The sequence below is a fragment of the Chiloscyllium plagiosum genome, chromosome 36 (genome assembly GCF_004010195.1).
Source record: "Chiloscyllium plagiosum isolate BGI_BamShark_2017 chromosome 36, ASM401019v2, whole genome shotgun sequence".
Taxonomy (NCBI): Eukaryota; Metazoa; Chordata; class Chondrichthyes; order Orectolobiformes; family Hemiscylliidae; genus Chiloscyllium; species Chiloscyllium plagiosum.
In genome coordinates, this window is record NC_057745.1 from 27,568,674 (window position 1) to 27,574,673 (window position 6,000).

The 6,000-nt window shown below is 43.6% G+C and overlaps 1 long non-coding RNA gene across 1 annotated transcript in view; it reads right to left on the bottom strand.

The window, feature by feature from the left end:
• Nucleotides 1-5,177, bottom strand: part of LOC122541065 — a 341,169-nt gene extending 335,992 nt beyond the window's left edge. The window contains exon 1 of the long non-coding RNA XR_006309508.1: nucleotides 4,847-5,177. This is a non-coding gene — a long non-coding RNA (uncharacterized LOC122541065). The remainder of the gene's footprint in view (nucleotides 1-4,846) is intronic.
• Nucleotides 5,178-6,000: the final 823 nt, after the last annotated feature.

The window sequence follows — 6,000 nt, forward strand, 5'->3', positions numbered from 1 at the left end:
TATTGTCTTGGTCTTCCCCCACCGTCTGGCCAGGTTACAGTTCGGGGGTGTCTGAAATGAAAGCAGTACAAGTGTAAGGCTGTAGTGTGAGGAGAGGGGAGTGTAGGTGGAGTATGCATAAACCACCCTCAGCTTCCAGTTAGGAAAGAGTGAGGGGGCATGGGATGAAAGGAGGATTTCATGTGAGGATATTATCGTCGCCAATAGATTCAGCCCATGCCATTGATCATAGTCTCAGGAATGGCCCTTTCTTTAATGACCTGCACCACCTCCTTCATCGAGTTAGAACAAGTAGCTGGAAATCTCGCCTTCAGTTGGACCCATGCCTCCACCCCTGGTTCAGTAAGAGAACTGAAGTCATGACATGGTTGAATAGTTGTCAGTATGTGAAAGTTGTGAAATGCGGGTGGGAAGCCTGCATTAGTGCTAAGTAAGTGAAGCCACAACAGTCAGTTATGAGTTTTGATTAGAGAATGGTATTAGATAAGTGATGGGGGAAAGGAGAATGGTTGTGCTGATCTGAACAGGAGCTGAGGTTATTGGTGGAGCTGGTGGGATATGGCACTGGGAGTTCCATTCACCAATTTAAACCACTTCTAAGCATTTTAAACATTTTTGCAAAACTATATCCTTGAGGGATTTGTGGAGAGCCGATGGCCTAGTGGCATTATTGCTGGACTGTTAATCGAGAGTCCCAGATAATGTTCTGGGGACCTGGGATCAAATCCTGTCATGGTGGATGGTGGAATTTGAATCCAATAAATATCTGGAATTAAGAATCCAATTATTGGGAAAACCCACCTGGTTCACTAATGTCCTTTAGGAAAGGAAATCTGTCATCCTTACCTGATCTGGCCTACATGTGACTCTAGACTCACAGTAATGTGGTTGACTCTCAACTGCCCTCTGGGCAATTAGGGATGGGCAATAACTGCTGGCCTAGCCAGTGACGCCCTCATCCCGTGAATGAATTAAAAAAAACTCTTCTAGTATTAAATTCCACGGTGATCTGCTCCCCCTGTCTTCTTGTCATGCACCTTTACGGACCATGAGTTCGTGCATATGGGATAGCTCCCTACAAGCAGTCACTTAGAGTAAAGAACTTGAGGGATGCTGAAATGAGAGACATGCTGTTGAAGCTTTTCATCTTTCATCAGGACAAATGCAGGAATTTCAAAGGGAACTATAATTTACACAGCAGGAGGAAAAGGGTGATGATTAATTGGTGAGTGGACTCTGATTGATTGAGCCATTGTAATGAGGAATGCAAATGGGAATGGTTCTGCTCCCAAGCTTTATTTAAATTCAAAACAGCCAAGTTGACTCTGAATGGCTGAGCCATTCCCATGGATAATACACCCAGGGATAGTTCTCCCCTGTGCATTTGTCTATTTTAAAAAGATACATGGCCTGAATACAGGCATATCCTTTATGCATGAAGAGACCTGTGTCTGAATATAGGCAGCTTCCAGCAAGCTTAGGTAAGCCGTACCATTAGCCTGACTGATAATCTTAAACTGGGTAAAAACAATGACTGCTGATGCTGGAAATCAGATTCTAGATTAGTGGTGCTGGAAGAGCACAGCAGTTCAGGCAGCATCCAAGGAGCAGTGAAATTGACGTTTTTGGCAAAAGCCTTTCATCTGAAGGGCTTTTGCCCGAAACGTCGATTTCGCTGCTCCTTGGATGGTGCCTGAACTGCTGTGCTCTTCCAGCACCACTAATCCAAAATCTGATAATTTTAAACTGGCAGGTTAGCGCACTCAGGTTTGTTCAGTTAGTGCTGTCAATCGCTGGATCACATCCCATGTTGGACACTATGTTGAGAAGTGTGCAAATACAGACTGGTTGGCATCTCATCTCCTCTGTGTCTCTTCCATCAAGATGTCCAGAACGATGTTAGAAAAATGTCAGCGCACAATCACTCCCATGGTCAGCCACTGGTCTCGACTCACAGCAGCGCTCCCAACGTTGCCAACATCTCCAGGAGCCACAATTTTCCTTTACATTAGGAGGTGTTCACTAGCTTTAAGCAGCTAGCATGTCCTTATCAGCAAACACCCAGTTACAGCTGTCTGCCTACAGCAGTTGGGACAATGGGCAGGTGATAGGAAGACAGTATGTTGTGTAGTCTGCAATGACATTGAACAGTCATAGGATAGTCACACATCATGATTGCCATACCCCTTTTCAGGGGTTATCCCAATTAGCCCCCAATGACCATGGAGTTAGAATCACTTATACGTCAGTGTCTCTTAATTCAGCAGAGGTTTAAGTCCATTATTTGAAATAAGTTAGCATCTTTTGAAGGGTTCTGGGGCTTAAATATAGGATTCCTTCTGGTTCGGTGTTTGGCTGCTCAAATTGGGAAATCACTTGGGGAAAAAAGACAAAAGGTGTATCACAATGAGCACCATGATGAAAAATCCAGGATTTCAGTGGGTTTTGAAAAGTTGAAAATTTACAGAAATAATGACCGGATTTAATAATAAGAAATAGCATGATGGGATGGAACAGATGTCAGTACTATTCTAAAGTAGAACATGTGAAATATGAAATGTGAGTTAGACTGGTGTTGACCTGGTGGTTAACCTTTCCATTCTTCACACACATCATTGATTATCTGGACTCAATGCTGTTGTTATGATGCTGCAGAAGATAAGTGAAGCACAAAAATGGGTTCAAAGCTCATGCCAGAAGCTGTGCTTCAGCAATCGCCATTGGCAAAGTCTAGTGAAGCTGCTCTAAGCATAGCATTTAGATCCAGGAGAGATGATTCAATTGAATGATGCAAACTCACAAGTCTCAACTCAATCAGTGCAGGAAGGGGATTTCCTCATACTGAGGATCAAGACTTGGGCAACACACTGTCAGATTAAGGCACAGACCACTTAGGACTGTGATAAGGAAAACTTCTTTACTCAGAAGGTGGTGAATCTTTGGAATTGTCTAAACCAAAGTTCTGTGAAAGTTCACTCATTCATTATATTCAAGATAGGAATCAATATAGATTCCTAGATATTAACGATATTAAGGGATTTGATGGAAAAATGGCACAAATTAATTGGGAGAGAAGACTCAAGGAGGGGCTGAATTGCCAACCTCTGTATCTATTTCCTATGTGCTGAATATCCTCGGAGTCCAAAAGGTTAGCTTCATGAGAAACTATTCCTATTTAAAATAAAAATGGGAAGATATTTTTCCTTTAATTTGTGTAGTACAACATGAACTCAGGACTCATGTAATTTTATTAAAGGAAAGGTTTCCATTTCCATAGCAACTCCACAACATCTCAAAGTGTTTTAAAACCTCCAAAGTGCTGTGCTGCGGGAAACACAATAGCTAATTTGCTCACAGAAAGCTCCAACACATAGCAGCAACCTGTTGGTCTGTTTTAAGTATTGGAGGAGGATTAATACTGGTCAGGATGTAGAAAGAACACTGCCATCTGTGTTCCTCTTTGGGTAGTACCAAAGGCTCTTTTACCTCCACCCAAGGGAGCAGGACAAGATTTGAGTTTAACATTTCTTTCACAAGATGACATCTCCAGCAGAGTAGCAACCCCTCAAGGGCTTCCACACAGAGTTTGAGCTAAGTGTCTGGTGTGGGATTTCAGCCCACAATGTTTTGAAAGAAGAGTGTGTGATACCCACTCACCCATCACCAGCAGAACAAAGGCACCACTAGGATGTGGCATGATGTCTCAGTGGTTAGCATTGCTGCCTCACTGTACCAGGGACCCAGGTTTGATTCCAGCCTTGGGTATCTATGTGGATTTTACACATTCTTTCCATGTTTGTGTGGGTATCCTCTCAGTGCTCCAATTTCCTCCTACAGTCCAAGGTTGTGCAGGTTAGGTCAGTGAGCCATGCTAAAGAGTCCAGTTATGTGCAGGCTAGGTGGATTAGCCATACAAAATGCAGAGTTACAGGGATAGGGTGGGTCTGGGTGGGGTGCTCTGGACAGTGTGGACTCAATGGGCTGAGTGTCGGGTTCTATGACGACAATCTCTCTTTACGCAGAGTGTTAGTATCTGGAATGGCATTGCCTGAGAATTGGACACTCACCTAAAGAGAAAACAGTTCCAAGGCCTGGGGAAGTAGGTCAGCGAATAGAATCGCTGGCACAATAGGCTGAATAGGTTCTTTCTCTTCTAGATCCAGGCTATTACCCGAAGACTTACCTCGAACTTGAATAATTGATATTTTGAGCTAGCTGAAAGCTCACCTCTGCTCTATGATATACAAAGATGTACACTCTGTCAGACTGGTTTGAGTTACAACATATTCAGCTCCTTCACATGGCCCATTGCACAGGGTTTTGGTTTTGCTCTGGCCCTTACATCTCCTGAACGTTCTGTGATTCCATTGTCTGATATGTGTGTCCCTTGCTTTAGATAGCTCCCCAAGAGACTGGGATACCGAACAGTCTGAACATCTCAACGCTCTGTCATATCTTGTATTGTGAAGCCAAACACTTGGACCCAGACCTTTGGAGCTTCGGCTGCGACTCCAAACGATATTAATTTCAGTGCTGGGACTCTGCTTGCAATATGAATGTCGTGTTTGCAAATCGGTGCATTTGCGGAGAACCGTACAATCATTTCAAGAACAATGAATGCGAATCCACTCCAAAGCCAACTGCAGCAAAAGTGCAGTGCAAAATTGCATGTCAAATTTTAAAAGATCGAGTCAGACATTGGGCGTGTTTCTAGTCGGTAACCCGTCGTTTTATATCCGCGATTGCATCTCACTTATTTATTGTGACGCTACCAGGAAATATCAGTGCAAATAAAATGAACACAGTCCACATGCAGGGCAAAGTTTGCAATTTCCCTTGTGCGTACCTCTCGCTTCTTGGCGGAGCGACTCTGCCCTCTTCTTCCAGCGGCTGGATGCTGAAGTGTTGTTCCCTTTTATTTTCTTGCACCGTCCAGCTTCGTAAAACTGTCGATCGCAAGCCAACCTTCAGCGATGATGAGAGAGAGGTGGGACAGGGCAGGTGAAGCTGCAGCAATCCACCTCTAGACCCAGAGCTAGGAATCACTGCCCCTCCGAGATTTCTATTATCTATCCACCTACCCCCTCCTTCTCGACAGCAGTGTCTTCAACTAGACTGGAGCTCCCCTTGCTGTTCAAGCCTGGTCATAGTCACTGTAGCAAGCTGGACAGAAAGTGTAAGCAGATGGAATCAAAATTATCTCACGTAAACACTGATCATAAGTAATATTTCCACAAACATCAGGGGCAGCTTATACATTTTTTGTTATCTATACAAACAAGCCAAAACAAAATCAACAACTTGAATTTGTATAACGCTGTTAACCTTGTAGAACGTCCTGAAGAGCGTTAGCAAGTTAAACTTGACCAGACCGAGAAGAAAATATTAGCACAGCTCACTATCATATTGGTCAAAGAGATGGGTTTTAATGATTAACTTAAAGAAGGACAGAGAAAGTTGCAAGAGGGAATTCCAAAGTTTGGAGGTTCGAAGATGAAGGCGTAGCCGCCAAACATTCTGTAATTAAAATTGGAAATGATAAAGAGACTGGAACTTAAGGAGTGCTGGATGGCTGGAGGAGGTGATGAAGAGAGGGAGGGTCACTTCATAGAGGGGTTTGAAAGTTTTAAAGAGGTTTTGAAGATTATTGGTGGAGAAGGGAGGCAATGTTGTTCACACCTCACAGAGAAATCAGGTGGTTGGGTCTTGGTGTGAGTCAGGATGCAGGACACAGAAGTAATCAAATCAAGGAGAAAGCTACCTGTGAAATGGGGTAGGATGTAAAATGTTGGCTTTGCTTCAGTTAATTCAGGCAACTAAACAAGTCATTGTATATTTCAAACTAGATCCATTTGGGGCAGTCCTGAACAACACTGTGGGTGTGTCTACACCGAATCGATTGCTGCAGTGGGTCAAGAAGGCAGCTCAGCATCACCTTCTGAAGAGCAGTTCAGAATGGGTAATAAATGCTGGCCCAGCTAGTAACACCTACGAACCCAA